This window comes from Pelodiscus sinensis, chromosome 1, assembly GCF_052426305.1.
Source record: "Pelodiscus sinensis isolate ZL-2025 chromosome 1, ASM5242630v1, whole genome shotgun sequence".
Classification (NCBI taxonomy): domain Eukaryota; kingdom Metazoa; phylum Chordata; order Testudines; family Trionychidae; genus Pelodiscus; species Pelodiscus sinensis.
In genome coordinates this window covers 70,846,164-70,862,918 of record NC_143052.1, presented here as the reverse complement: position 1 = coordinate 70,862,918, position 16,755 = coordinate 70,846,164, and the positions used below count along the sequence as shown (strand labels likewise).

At 40.6% G+C, this 16,755-nt stretch overlaps 1 long non-coding RNA gene across 1 annotated transcript in view; it reads right to left on the bottom strand.

The window, feature by feature from the left end:
- The window catches only part of LOC149525586 (uncharacterized), a 229,487-nt gene extending 213,155 nt beyond the window's left edge, over window positions 1-16,332 (bottom strand). The window contains exon 1 of the long non-coding RNA XR_016350138.1: window positions 15,923-16,332. This is a non-coding gene — a long non-coding RNA (uncharacterized LOC149525586). The remainder of the gene's footprint in view (window positions 1-15,922) is intronic.
- Window positions 16,333-16,755: the final 423 nt, after the last annotated feature.

The following is a 16,755-nucleotide window of genomic DNA, read 5'->3' as shown; positions in this document are numbered from 1 at the left end:
TTGGAGGCACTTTATTCATGTATTCTTTCTTTTCAGATGGAAAAGACTCAATGTTACATCATTTTAGTCTCTGACTATACGCTCTGATTTTTCTAAACCCTTTGCTGAACAAAATAGGTCTTTGTTATGTTATGCACAGCAGCAGCAATTTTGTAATTTTTTGAGGGGGCAGGAGAAAAGGTGGTTGGATGGGGCAAGTTGCACTAACTCCCAGAAAGTTGCTCAGATATTATTATGGAACAATGAAAGTCAGAGTCAAGGATCTAACTATGTTGAGCTCATCCTAGTGCACCAAAGTCTCACAGGACTATGTAAAAAACTATTAACCACCATTCTTAAACTCATTGATATACCTGGGCACAGCAAGACAGACTGGCAAGGGTGCATTAGTGTTATGGCTGAATTCTTCTCTCCTGAAAATGCACTTACTGGCCAAGAGAATTAGGGGTATTTGTGCCTTCCCCAAAGGGCCACACCATCCTACAGATTTAGCTCATTAGTTTTTGCAGGGAAGTAGGTATATATAACCCACATGCCTCCCTAGTGTGGTGGTCTGTCCCATCCAGTGGCATAGACACCACTTAGAGAGAGACTAGTTGGACCATGTACCTTTTAGCTCATGCAGCAGAGGCTCATGTGTTTAGCTTCAGAGATCCCATGTTTGATCCCGCCTGCTGACGACTGCAGTCTGTTGGTGTTACAAGTGGGATAGCCCACAACATCCAGGAGGATGCATATCTGACTGAAGGAGTGGCTTCCATATTGAAGTTCTGATGAATATTATTGGGAATTAAGTCATGATTGTGGTCATAGACAGGTCTGGAGTATGTGAACCCAGAACACAATGCATAAATCATAACCATGAGTGGTTAGCGTTATGGATGAAATCCAATTAATTCCACAGTGGGTTACAACAGTGTTTCTCAACCAGTGGTACAAGTACTCTTAGGGGTACTTGAGAGCAATCTGTGGGGTACGTCAACACAACTAAAATTCAGAGAAAACTGAATTTTTGTTTTAAGTTTTACAGCGCTTTATTATTTTTGTACTTTTTACACCCAAAAATTTCATTGCCCGCTAGGCTATGATTAAGTTGTTTAAACAAATGTGTTGCAATGGGGGAAAAAAATTGTGTGTCTGAAAACTGTAGGTACTGGGGGTACTTATATATATTTTTAAAAGGGGATACTTTATAAAAAAGGATTGAGAAACACTGGGTTACAGTATCCCTCACCATTGGAACCTGCACCATTATGCTGCCTGTGTATGGGTAGGGCTGGTAGGGAGTGCACAGTGTAGCTTAAAGCCCTGTTCCATGTGTGGTAGCATAAAGGCAGTATGAGAGGAGAAAATGTGGGAGGACTGGAATGGAGAGGATCCATCACTGTGGACCTTAGTCCAGTGACATCTTTTTATGACCATAGCTGGTGATTATGGAAATCCTCAAGGGATTGAGAAATGGATTATTAGTGGATAATATTCTACTTGGGATCACATGCTATAATAACTGTTCATTCTGTTGCTCTCAAGGGCAGATCTGTGCTACCCTAAAAGCCTCAATATCTGCTAATTAGTCTGCTATAGACTTTCAGGAGATGGGTCACGGGGCACACACTAGATTTTCACGTGTCAAAGATAAGGAAAATCTATTTCAATCCTCCATGAGTGAATTACTAGTATAGGTCACTGAACACTATCAGTTTCTTTATGCCAACAGACCCTTGAATGGCAATCTTGCAAAAAATAAAATGTCAGGAATCAAAACTTCCATAAGATTCAGTTTCAGTATCTGCTCATAAGAACAGAACAGGCAGAGTAAGGAAAGCATTTCACGCATGCCTTCCTCCAAACACAACTGGCAGGCGACATTTTTGGCCTACTGCTTTTTTAAAGCAAGTTCCAACTCATTCATTAATTTGAGCATCTGCGCCCCCCCCCCCCCCCCCACAAAAAAAATAAATTAACTATTATTTTTCGGATAACATTGAAGTATAGTACGCAGGCCCTATTTTACCCTGTTCTTGCTCACAGCCCAAGATACATCAATTTGTTTTGTTAGTAAATATCACAGGAGCACATCAACCCCCCCCCTCCCAAATTTTCTTAGAGAATTAAGATCAATGAACATGTTCCTTCTGGCATATGGAAACTAAATTCAGACCCAGTGCAAGTCCATTCAAAAGCAATAGACTTGTACCCACTAACATCAGACCTAAATTTGGCCTAGAGAGAATTTGTGCTTGATGCATATAGAGAAGTCAGGGCACAAGAGTAATAAAAGCGCTAAATGTTCATAGAATCATAGAGCTGGAAGAGTCCTCAGGAGGCCTCTTGCCCAAGGCAGGTCCAATCCCAACTAAATCAACTCAGCCAAGGCTTTGTCAAGCCGAGACTAACAACCTCTAGGGATGGAGATTCCACCATCCAGGTAACCCATTCCAGTGCTTCACTATTTTTTAGGGAAATACTTTTTCCTAATGTCCAACCTAGACCTCCCACTCTGTAACTTGAGACCATTGCTCCTTGTTCTACCATCCATCACTACTGTCAACAGCCTCTATCCATCCTCTTTGGAACCTCCCTTCAGGAAATTGAAGGCTGCTATCAAATCCCCCCTCACTCTTCTCTTCTGCAGACTAAATAAACCCAAATCCCTCAGTCTCTCCTCATAGGTCATGCACTCCAGCCCCCCTAATCATTTTGGTCACCCTCCACTGGACCCTCTCCAATGCATCCACATCCTTTCTATAGTGGGGAAGGGGAGCAGAACTGGACACAATATTCCAGGTGTGGCCTCACCAGAGCCAAATAAAGGGGAATAATCATTTCTCTAGATCTGCTGTCAATGCTCCTCCTAATGCACCCTAATATATCATTAGCCCTCTTGGCTATAAGGGCACACTGTTGACTCATATCCAGCTTCTCATCCTCTGTAATCCCCAGCTCCTTTTCTGCAGAACTGCTACTCGCCATTCAGTCCCCAGCCTGTAACAATGCTTGGGATTCTTCTATCCCAAGTGCAGGACTTTACACTTGTCCTTGTTGAACCTCATCAGATTTCTTTTGGTCCAATCCTCTAATCTGTCTAGATCACTCTGGACCCTATTCCCTGCCCTCCAGCGTATCTACCTCTCCCCTTAGCTTAGTGTTATCTGCAAACTTTCTGAGGGTGCAATCCACCCCCTCATCCAAGTCATTAATAAAAATGTTGAACAAAACCGGTCCTAGAACTGATCTTTGGGGCACTCCACTAGAAACTGACTGCCACCCTGACATTGAGCCGTTGATCACTACCCATTGGGCCCGACAGACTAGCCAGCTTTCTATCCATTTTACAGTCCATTTATCCAATCCATACTCCCTTATCTTGCTGGCAAGAATATTGTGGGAGACCGTATCAAAAGCTTTGCTTAAGTCAAGGTATATCTCATCCACTGACTTTCCCATATCCATAGAGCTAGTTACCTCATCATAGAAGCTAATCAGATTGGTCAGGCACTACTTGCCCTTCATGAATCCATGTTGACTATTCCTGATCACTGTTCCTTCATTAGTCCATATTTCATGTCCAATCTATATAAAGAATTTCTGTTGGTATTGACAGAATGTACAATCTAGATGCAAGAAACACAGAAGTCACCCTGGAAGAGTACTAGAAAATATCAACAAGAGTAAGCCTAGTAGGTGAAGAGGATAGTCTTCTGTTGGCCATTGGCTATGGAACCCTGTTCCACTGAGCTTATAACCACAACTCTTTAGCATCTCACCATGTCTTGGCCACAACTTTCTAACAATAATCAACAAACACTGCCAATTAATGAAAAAGTAGAAGTACCAAATGGAGTAACTAAGCTAAAAGAGGTTTAGATTTTACCTCTTGGACTGCGTAATTCAGTAAAAGCATGGTGATGAGCATGGTTTAAATGCTGAGAGAGAACAATTGCCCATTGTCAAGTTTGTGAGAGTTCATGCCACCCGATGGTTGAACTGAGTCATTACTGCACATGAATACAACGGACTAGTCATTATAAAATGAGAAGACATTGGAGCCTGCTAACACCAAAACTGCTGCATGAAACAATGAAGTGAGTTTACTGAGAGACACACAATCATGGCTTAGAGATTGAAGGAGCATGTGAAGAGATTGAAAGTGGGCTGCAGCTACCATCTCAGCTTTATTCATAGATAAACTCTATTCCATTGTGCAATCAGGATCCTTTGAGAGTTCTGAGCCACAAATCCTCCTCAAAAAAATGTCAGAAGGAAGCAAATGAAACTTCCCATTTTTAATAGTACCACGCTCTTTACCGAAAGAAATTCTTTTCTTGAGCATTCTCAAATTACTGTGGAAGAAAAATCTCCATTACCTTAAAGTGAAAAGAGTCACAGAAGAGCAGTCTTATGGTACGGTTGCTAACCAGAGCTTGGAGTTGTATTATAAACAATGTTTTAAACTGTAGTAATCAATTTAAATGAGGGACCAAGTTCAGACCTGATATAAACCTGTGTTGCTCCAGTTATGCCAATGGAGTTGCATTCACTTGCACAAGGTTCCTAATTGCTAACATATCTAACCTTATATTGAATTCAGACATTTCTGAATTAAGAGCCATATATGATCTTGATAATAGACACCAAGGGAGGGAAACAAAACTCAGTCTAAGCTGCTTTAGGAAATCTGAATCTCTTCCCATTTCTCCCTTCCACTTTTTTGAAGTACTTACCTTGAAATTAGGATATTATAGTCCTATATTTTGCTCACTGATCTTTGGGGGCTCTTACAAAAGAGGAAATGATATGTATTTATTTATAAGGCACACCATAACAGGTGTCCAGTTTGTCTGAAATAATATGCTGCCTAGTTCTGTCAATGCACTTAATGCCTAATCCCCAACTCATGCTATTTCCCCTGTGTGCTCATATTTGAGGAGGATAACATTAAACTGTGAGATGACTTCTGTTAAATATCCAACACAGCAATGAAGCAAAATCACTTTCACTTCTGAGAGTTACAGTACAGGGACTCTTCCTGCTCTTTCCTTTTTTCCTTTCTCTTGAACAGGTGCTCTGGAAATGGATTTTAACAGTGGGTGTTTGAGAGACAGAAAAGGAAGAGTGCCATAAAGAAGAAAGGCCTCCAAGTTCAAGGAGGGAAAACTGGTATAAATCTCAAGACAAGACAATTTTCTATTGTTCTTTTTATTTAATAATAATAATAATAATGCTTTTAGCTCATTTTTATTTCTGATTATAAACATTATCTTTTGAAGAAATCCTATACGAACAACATTGAGTCTTCTTTCTGAGTATTCAGTCGACTAGTGACCTAAACCAAAATATAAGTCCATAACTTGAGATAAGTGCACTAATCCAGTCTACCACCTAATTCTCTATAAACAATTCTGTTATATGCTGCAAATGTCTAGTGACTAACAACCGGATTGGTAGGAAAAAAGGGCAATGAAAATCTAAATGCATAGAAGTTCTACAAATCCCACAGATTTTGAGTCTTCAATTTTTTTCTGCTAAAAATTTTAATTTAAAAAATCTGAAGTTTCATGTGAGACATTTGCTAGAATAATTAGAATAGGATTTTCTGATTGTAAAATTAGCCATTCAAATGTAAACCTGCGCAATGCTATCTTCCTCAGTATGCAGATAGAAAAATGATAATGATGTATCTAAGAGACTAATTGGGACTGCTTCTTTTATCTTTGGGAAGTGTTAACTCTGAAAACTAATGAGAATATAAAGACCAAAGCTGTTCTTTATTTCACTACTCAGCATTCAAGCAAACACAAATGCACTTTATCCAATGTGGTTGTCTATGCATTTGAAAAAACATTCCATAGAAATAACATTCTAAAGATGTAAATAACTGAATTGTATATTTTCTATAGATTTTCAGTGTACTTGACATAAATTATCAATTTATTTATTAGTTACTCATAGAATTACTTAAGGAATACCTTTTCTGTAATTAATTTGTAAACTGTTCACAACATATTATACACAATTAAATATATCTCAGAGTGTATATGCACTAAGATCTCTTATATACTAAACCCGAGATTACATACACTTGGTTCATATTTTCAAACTTAAATTTGTCAGAGTATGAATAATAAATAGTAAGAGGATGGCAGTGTTTAATTGATTCATCTAAGGATCAGATCACAGAAAAATAATTCTCAAGCCAATATACAGTAAACAAGAAAGTAATGTATGTCTTGTCTCTACTATAATCCACCTATCAACAACAAATTAAAGCCACTTAATCAAAACTGACTCAACGTTGTGTCTCCTGCTTAAAAAGGGCAGTTATGGTGAAATATTAAAATGGCCAGGACAGCATGACATGCCCAGAGAAACTGTGGTTTTAAATATCATCATCTTTAGACATCTAAACTAATAATGTGTTTGTGTTAACTCAGATCATCACGTGCATCTTTTAAGCAACAGTGTCATGTTTAAGACTATTACTTACTGTAACATCTGCCAACAAAACCCCCAATATTAGAGACCTCCCAGACCTTCCCTATAATGATGGCCCAGATTCATGTCTACAGCCATAAAGCACAGTTCAGTGGGAAGGTACAAAAGGACTTTAAACACCATGTGTGTTTCTGTCTGGCTTTACTCAATGAGCAGTCTACAACCTGATGGAAGCAAGCCCTTGGAAAAATTTACAATAGTCTAAAAACTGATGTTCTTACTTCAATATTCATTCCCATTTATTGAGTTCTTATTCAAGCTGACTCCCACTCACAGACTAAGGATTTTAGAATTTGGCCCTATGTAGATTCTTAATATAGCTTTCATAATTTCTGTAACATATGTTCAGAAGCTGTTTAACAGAAAGCATGTCCAGAACATATGAACTAAGGTACCTCAATTAATTTGTATCTAAGCAACTCAGGGGAATGGTTTTGAATAAAATGATGCTATTTTAGCTGGAGTCTAGTATTCTCTACGTAATTGTTTGTAGCATAACTCATGATGCTTGATGCATACTGACATGCTTTTAAATAACTGAAGTAATTCTCCTGCGAATATTCCAAGTTAAGATCTAATGCCTTTTATTTTAACTATTCCCACTGTTTGGATGACTAAACAGCTCTCTGTGAGCACAGGATTCTGTATGAGGATAGCTGATTGGAATTCTTTTACTAAACGAATGATAATGCATTTGTCTACCATACCCTTAACAAGAGATCAGAGTATCTCTGGGTATGTCTATACTAACCCCCTAGTTCGAACTAGAGTGGCTAATGTAGGCATTCGAAGTCGCAAATGAAGCCCGGGATTTAAATATCCCGGGCTTTATTTTCATGTTCCCGTCTGGTTACCATTTTTAAATTCCACTAGTCCGAAGTAACTGCCCGTGGCTACATGCGGCAGTGAAACAGCAATTCGAACTAAGTCCTTAGTTCAAATTAACTGTTATTCCTCCTGGAATGAAGTGTAACAGTTAATTCGAACTAAGGACTTAGTTCGAATTACTGTTTCACTGCCACGTGTAGCCGCGGGCAGTTACTTGGGACTGGTGGAATTTAAAAATGGTGACCGGACGGGAACATGCAAATAAAGCCCAGGATATTTAAATCCTGGGCTTCATTTGCAAGTTTGAATGCCTACATTCGCCTCCCTAGTTCGAACTAGGGGGCTAATGTAGACATTCCCTCTGATTTTGTTGTGTTGATCTGAAAAAAAAAAATCAGATGGCCCGCAGTCATTTTTTCACCTGATGTTATCTCTGTAAACCTATCTAATATTATTTGAAAGGGCAGCTTACTTATAATTAGGTGGGGGAGAGAGAACTATGTATCATGACAGTGTAAAAAGAAAATATTCACCCAATCATATGATCATGTTAAAAGTTTTATGATCAACTTTTTACCTCTTTAGTAAATTAAATGTAATGCAATGACCTGTATACTTCTTGCTTCTCCATATTCATTACCAAATCATTAGGCTGTTCCTGAAGCCAGTTTTCTAGATGGGCTGTCTTTTAGCATAAAACTGACAAACACTCAATCCTGTATCCATAAACTCAGTTGGAAATTGTGTTTGTGTGCATTTAAGGCACTCAAATCACTCACAAAAAGCTAGCTGTTGCCATTACTATTTGATGGCAGGGAGGGGGAATTTAGTCACTGTAAAATATTAGAAGTCACTGTAAAATATGCTTGAATATGAGTAAAGCAGCTATTGTTAATGCAATCGCTCTTCCCAAAAGAAGTAATTTGCTCAAGATTTTAGATTTTCAGGTACAACCATGCCTCGTGATTTACTGCTAATCATTCTTCACACATCTTTGACAGCTGTTCACCAAAATGGTTTTCAGCAAAGACGGAGGGATGATTTCTGTAGCACATAGTTAATAATTCCTTTGCTAATGCCAAGAGCATCAAAATAGCACTGGTCCCCTTTTTCAAAATAACAAACTTGAACCTCTTTAATCAACAACCCTGGGAAACAGAGTAAAGATGTTACCAGGTCAGAGAGGGCACTGTGGGGTCTGGGCATGAGGGGGAAGGGAATGGGGTGCTTACTTGGTGCTCCATTCCCAGAAGCACAAGTGACTCCGCACCTCGTGCTGCTCACAGGCACCACCCCCGATGCTATAGGAGTGGTGGAGAAAACTGCAGAGAAAGCACATCACTGCACTGCCGTTCCCCTAGCTCGTGTTGGGGAGAAGAAGTGACAACATGCAGAGCCCCTTCCTCCATACCACATCTGATCGGGTACGTCTACACTACAGCGCTAATTCGAACTAACTTAGTTAATTAGTTAATTCGAACTAACGCATCTAGAACTAAAAACTAGTTCGAATTAGCATTTTGCTAATTCGAACTAGCATGTCCACATTAAGTGGACCCTGAACCGGGCTTAAGGATGTCCGGAAGCAGTGCCGTTAGTTCGAACTAACTTTGTAGTGTAGACATACCCATCGTGAATTAGACACCCAGATGACAGAGGTTCAAGTGTACATATTTTAATCATGTTATCCCTCAAATCAGAGTTCTGTTTAGCATTGGAAATCATCAGCCCACTTAACTGGCTCATAGGCTTTATAATGTTCAGTCTTTGGTTCCCATGTCAGGCCCGTACTCGGGGGTGTGTGTGCAAAGGGTGTGAACGCACCAACCAACATCCGCCATGGACCACCAAATGTGAGGAGGAGAGTCAGCCTCTCCCCTGTGCTGCTGTAGTGACAGAAGCAACTGTCTGACAGAATTTGCTACTTAGGGTGTACTAAGCATGCATACTGGAATTGAGCATGCTCAATAAGAGCTGCTGTACTCATCATGAATTCTCCTTCTCACCCTTTACCAGCATTAATTAAAAATAAGTTTAGGGCAAATTGCAAGAGGGAGATGGGTGGGGGAGGAGGAGAGAAATTAACCAGGTGGGGCGAGTCAAGTAACTTTTGGCAGAAGAAGGCCTACAGGGGGAAAAAATCAAGTGTGGGGTGGGTAGGATCTGGGGTTTGGTTCGGGGGAGATGCTGCCAGTCCCTGTGGGGGGGGGGGGAGGAGTTTGCTCCCACATGGGTCGGGACAAACAGGATAGCAGTTACCCAGGGGGGATGAGCCTCCTGCCAAGTGTGCAAAGGGGGACAGAGGATTTCAATAAAATGTAGTGAGGGGATAGCTTACAAGAAATCTTTACAGCAGTCACTCAATTAGCTCTTTGGGAAGATCTGTACTGGCTCTTATGTATTTTTTCCCCACTTACATTAAGTGAATTGTTGTCTTGTTCCACAAGCAGAAGCATATTTCCTGCCTTGACTAAATCTGACAGAAATAATCATACCAGTGAGCCTGGCTTCTACCCCATATCAGACCATTTTCTATGTCTTATGCCAAATCTTATGTGGTTATATCCAGCCTACATCATGGACTTTCTGTATTTCAAATACTACCTGAAGACTGAATTCTGCTGTGATGACTACAAGAAATCACTCAGAGCTGTTTGCATAATGAGAGAACTGAGGATTTTACTTCATTTTAAAACAATTTGTATTTAACAATCAAATGTTCAAAGCCATCAAAATGACCATTTGCCAATCTATATAATGGCATTATCTTATTTTGGTAACCCATTATGCCTCCTGCCTTTCTTCCTTCAGCCTATCACAGTTGCTGTATGTCTAATTAGATTGCCACCAGAGTTTCCCTCTAATTTTAAAATACAGCCCCTATGCAGACCTCTCTGTTTGTTCATTGCTCAGTACATGGGTCCCAGACTCTTACTGGGTTTGCTAGGCTGTATTTTAATACAAAATAAATAATAATGGTTGCACAAAACAAGGTATATTCCCACAAGATGTGACCACTGTCATCTTGCACAAATGTCAACAGTAGTTGCAGTATGTCACCGGATTGGGCTCACTACTTAGATTGCTTTGTTCCAGGAGATGCTATGATTGATGGAGACCATGAGGGAACTTTCCAGTGTTAAGGGTGTGTGTTTTCAACAAAATGCCTCTAGCTCTGGAACTTTCTCCTGCGGTAACTCAAATTAAAACAAATCTCATTTATTCAGAGTGCAATGCAAGATTAACAACTGACTCTAATAATGAAAGACTCAGAATGGCCAGCACTCCCTCCTTTATAACCTAGAGAAAAGAACAACAGAGTAATCTACAAACTAGCTCCTTAGATCTGCTATTTCCTATAAGCTGAGAACCTACCAGTTGGAAGTAACAGGAAGAAAAGGAGCAGGGTCTATTGGTCAGTTTCAGCACGAAGCTACAAAAAAATGGATAATGCAGTTCTAGTATGCATCAGGTGAGGTATTTCTAGTAAAAACAAAGTAACATTATACAACACACTGGTGAGACTTCATCTGGAATACTGTGTGCAATTCTGGTTTCCTATGTTTAAGAAAGATGAATTTAAAAACTAGCACAAGTGCAAAGAAAGACTACTAAGATGATCAGAGGAATGGAAATCGTAATTTATGAGAGGAGACACAAGGAGCTTGGCTTGTTTAGCCTTACCAAACAAAGGTTGAAGGGAGATATGATTACCTTCTATAAATACATAAGAGGGATAAATACCAGGGAGAGAGAAAAGTTATTTATGTTAACAGCCAATGTTGACACAAGAACATATGGATATAAGCTGTCCATCACCAAGTTTAAGCTTGAAACTAGATGAAGGTTTCTAACCATCAGAGGAGTGAAATTCTGGAACATCTTCATAAGGGGAGCAGTGTGGGGGAAAACATAAATGGCTTCATGACTGAGCTTGATAAATATTTGGGGAGGATGGTATGATGAGATTGTCTACAATGGCACGTGGCCCATCTGTGACTGCTAGTAGCAAATATCCTCAGCAGCTGGAGATGGGCACTAAGTGGGGAGGGCTTTGAGCTACAACAGAGAATTCTTCTTCTGTCTAGATGGTGGGTCTTACCAACAGGATCAGGGTTCTACCAACATGTTCAGGGTCCAACTGACTGCCTCATTTGTGGTCAGGAAGGAATCCTCCCTAGGTCAGCTTAGCAGACACCTGGGAGCTTTTTCCTTCCTATGTAGCATGGGATATGGGTCACTTCATGGTTTAAACTGATGGATCCACTCACTGGTGGATTATCTGTAACTTCAAGACTTTTAAGTCATGATGTAAGGACTTCAGTAACTCATTAGGGTGTTATAGGTCTATGACAGTCATTGGGTGAGGTTCTGTGGCCCGTGATGTGCAGGAGGTCAGATTAGACCGTTCTGTCTGGCCTTAAAGTCTTTAGCCTAGAAATTATGGTGACCAGGACAATAGAGATAAATTCAGTGGCTCATAGATTCCAGTGCCATAGAATTTCCCCAAAATAATTCTTTTTGAATCCAATCCAAGCATCCAATCTTGATTTTTAAAATTGCCACTAATGGAGAATTCACCATAACCCAATGATTAATTACCCCTTATAAATTTACATCTTATTGCCTGTCTGAATTTGTCTAGCTTCAACTTCCAGCTGATGAATTTTGACATAACTTTGTCTGCTAGACTGAGCAGCCAATTATTAAACATTGGTTCTCTGTGTAGGTACTTATAGACTATGATCAAGTTCCCCTTTAACCTTCTCTTTGTTTAGCTAAACAGACTGCGCTCTTTGACTCTGTCACTAGAAGGCATGTTTTCTAATCCTTTAATCTTTCTCATGGCTCTTCTCTCATCCCTTTCCAGTTTATCAACATCATTCTTGAACAGCAGACACCAGAACTGGACATGCTGCTCTCCAGTTCTACTCAAGTTTCCCCTGTTTATGTATCCAAGGATCAATTAGATTAATAATAATAATAATAAATAATAATAATAAATAATAATTCTGGCCATGGCATCAGAGTAGCAACTCATGGTCAGACAATTCCCAAATCTTTTTTTAGAGTCACTGCTCTGTAGACAGAGCCTCCCATGTTGTAAATATGCCCTACTTTTTTTGTTTCTAGATATATACTTATTATTTAGCCATATTAAAATGCATTTTGTTTGCATGCACATACCTTATTAAGCAAACCCATATCACTTTATGTTTATGACCTGGTCTCATCATTATGTACCACTCCCTGAACCTAAGATCCCTCAAAGTCCAACCTCTACCATAATGCCTACAGGTAACTATAAATGACATGACTTTAGAGTCACGTAATATAATCTATAAATATGTATGTGTGTGTCATGTGTTTCACTGAATATTTGCATTGTCTGAATGAGGCTAATTATTAGATGGCTACTTTTATTGTTCATTGTTCTACCTTTTTACTCTCCTTTACATGTGAGTGCTCTTTTTAAAAATGCAAGATCTTCAGGCCTGGAACTTTTCTATCTGGAAAGTGTTTGGTACTGAAAAATCCAAGCAAATAAACCACTATTATTTATATTGTTAGTTTCTAAAATGTATATTGCACCAGAACATTGCAACCCTAAAACAAGAGATTATCTCATTCCCTGCAGCAAGAATGGGCTCCTATGTTAACTAGTGCTTATCAATGACATTGTAAAAGGCTCAGCCATTGTTAAAACCTAATTATAGCTTGAAGTTTCCTTTATATTGAAATACAAGATTCGTCTTCCTCATAGGGCAGCTTTATAAGTATGCAAGATGAATGTAAAATTGATAATGTAGAAGTTGTTGACCTTGTATTTCAAACTATTTCCCAGTATACATTTTGGACTTTTGTAATACTATCAACTTATTCCTATTGCTAATTATTTATAGTGTGACAGCGTCTATAAACCTCAACAACGTCAGCCAACACATTGTGCTAGGCACTATACAAGCAGATAGTAAGTGACAGTCCCTGCCTCCAAAGAGGTTACAAATCTAAAAGACAAGACATATACAAGTCAAACAAACAAGTAGCAGAATATCAGTAATAGTTTAATAAGATTTAGCATAAAATAGCTGGATGGATGCACAATATGCTGCCTGCCAGAATCAGCAATCACAGTAGTCTGAGGGTGCATCTACACTGCACCGTTATTTCAAGATAACTAGCGTTATTTTGAAATAACATGAGGGTCTACACAGCCATTCTGTTATTTTGAAATTATTTCAAAATAATGAACAGTGTATTCCAAAATCTGTAAACCTCATTCTATGAGAGTAATGCCTATTCCAAAATAGCTATTGAGAAATAAGGCCTGTGTAGATGCTCCACTGCTGCTATTTCAAAATAGCCCATCACCAGGGCCATTCTAAGTTATTCTTCCCCAGTGCCTCCTGCAGCTCTAAATCGAGATAGCACGTCTACATTAGGGAAGCCAGCTTTGGACTAATTTTGAGGCTTCCCTGCAGTGTAGGCCTGCTATTTTGAAATAAGCTATTTCAGAATAACTATTCTGGAATAGCTTATTTTGAAATAAGCATGTAGTGTAGACGTACTCTAAGTACTACAATGGAAGAAATTAACAACTGCTTGGTCAAAATCGGCCCTCATTTATTCTATTTCATATAGACACTTTTATACCATACATCACTGCAGCATCTGAGCACCTTGCAGAGTTGTACATGTTCGACACCTATGTTCCCCAATGTAGAGACAATAGGGTTATGCGGGTGTCACCTAGGTCAATATTTTAAGACAATGATGGAGTACAGATACAAGTGAAGGAAGAATTTCTACAGAACATGTCTTGCTGGTGAGGATGCATGAAACAAAAAGAACGCAGCTTGATTCTTAGATCCCAGACAGAATTCTTGGGCCTGGCAGCTTGAACTTACATGTAAATTGAGCAGACTTAATTTAAAGTCAATGAGATGAGCAACATGGACCCACACTAAACTACATTATGGGCACGTGTGAAAATAGATCTGCAACCCTTTCGAATGGCCCAGGAGCATCGTTTTATATAAATAAATCCTAGGTTATGTTGCCCAATAAATTCTCCTAATTTATAGAGAGTAAGGCCAGAGGGGACCACCAGATCATCTAATCTGACCTCCTGTGTTTCCCAGGACACCCAAAGCACCAAGTACCCTCACACTGAACTCAACAACTGATGGAAATATTACAGCTGGATGTTTCTTGGCATAGCACCTATGGATGCTGAGCACTGCCAGTTCCCAAGGAAGTTGTGAGTGCCCAATATCTCTCCAGATCATTTCCCAAGCGAGACCCCAGATGAGACCTCTACCCTCTAAGAATGGATGCACATAGTGAGCTAATATGGAGGGCATTAGGACACTGAAGAGTCCAAAGAGTCAGGAACTGTAACCTAGGCAATTAACAACAGGCAGCTTTTCTCTACTTTCCCCCTCTCCCCTCAGACACACACACACACACACACACCAACTGCCAGGCACTGAGGCTTCGCCCCCCCCCCCCCCCCCGCCCCGCTCGCCACCACGCAGACACACAAAAACTGCCCGCCTCGACAGCTCCTTCCTCTCACCTCTCCCTCCTTCTGCCCACACCCCCCTCATCTGCCAGCCTCTTACAGCTCACCATGAATATGGCCAAAGAGAGAAATCAAAATAGCAACTTCTTTTCCATGATTGCTTTGGGGGGAATGAAGGTACCAGCTCCTAGATCAATGCCTAACGCCACACACAATACCGATTTACAATGCATGTCTCCTCTCTAGCAGCCAGCACAGAAGTAGGCTGAAATATTCAGCAGGATTTACGATTTTGTAATGAGGCAGCACAGTGGAGGTACAATGTGTTATGGCAGAATCTGAGAAAGAGCAATAAAGTACCAATACACAGCTAGATAGGTGGTGGCCACACTGAAAATGCCTGGTTGTGTGGCTGCATTCGTACATGTTGCAGTTTTTAAGGTAAAGTCCCTGTGGATGTTTTAATCTCCCACTCAAACAACAAAAGAAAGAAGGAAGAAGAGAAGAGAACCAGGGGCACCAGCAAGGGGATGGGGGGGGGGCACCAAAAAGGGGAGAAACAAAGGGAATAAAAGCCAATCTAGAAACAAACAAAGAAGGTAAGCAAGCATCCTCCTTTTATGTGCTGGAAACCCCAGGCAACACATCCCACTTACTGCTCCAACGCCCCCAAAGCCAGCCGGGGGACTGGCCATGTAGGTGATGCTGCTGCATTAAAACAACCATCCACGCACAAGCCGTTGGAGCAAACACTCATTTTCAAAGTAGACAGTCCCCAACCTGCTCCTCAGAGCCAAATGCTTGGCCCTCTGCATTAGTAGCCTGGCCAGACTCCTCTATGCAAACACATCCCTTCACCCTCTCAGGACAATATTGGGGAGGGCAGAATTATTAGACAATAAAAAGAGAGATCCTGTGTGTTGTTGGGGGAGGAGGTATTTCAGCCCCCTGAAATTTCATCATTATTTAAACAGAACCAGAATTCTTTCTGGGTAGCTGATATTTTTTTAAAAAAAGAACTTTTGAAGCATCTAAGTGATTTAAATAGCTACGCACTGGATATTGTAGCCTTACCTGTCAGATGTCATTCTGGGGGGGGGCAGTGAAAATCCTCAGTTTGCTAAATTGCACCACTTGATCAGGTTACTATGGAAATCATCTTGAGGAGGGGGGGAAAAAAGCCACCCTCATCCTCTCCACCACCAAGGAGGAAACTGATCCAAGGAGCAGATGAGCCCCGAGCAGGAGCTCTATGCCTCTTCCTCTGTGTATGTCTCGCTCTGTCTCTCTCTCACACACACACCCCCTCCCCCGTTTTCCTCTCTCCCTCCCCCAGAGGACTCAGCAGGGTGATCAGATCTTCGCCTGCCTGCCAGAGCCTGGAAGCAAAAGGACAGTCTCACACCAGCAGCCCCAGCCCAGCGCTTTGCTGCGAGTGGTGCTGTTTCCTAGCCGCACAGCTGGAATTTAAAGGGATAGTGCTACCGGCGGTCCCTGTGCCTGAGAAAAAGCTCAGCTTTGCTAAGATCATTTCTCAGCTGATGGGAGGGGGGAGGGCGTTTTAACTAGAAGTTTCCTGTAGGGACTTGCAAGGAACAGCCTGAAATAGAGACACCCACAGATACACACAAGTCTTATTTTTGTGGTCATTTTCTATGCTTTATGGATTGTGTATCAGCCAGTGGGACTCAAAGACCCCTACAAAGATCAGGGCTGGATCAGCCAGACTACAAGGCAAAGTGTAGCAACAAATGCAACCTGCAGATGCACACCAAGTTTGTGACCAGTGCACTGGTTAAGCAACTCATTTGGCTACCACCTTCACCCCCACTGACCTACACACATCCCCCACCCTCTTGGACATTTCCACGCTGGCCTATGTATGATCCCATTGAAATCAATTTCAC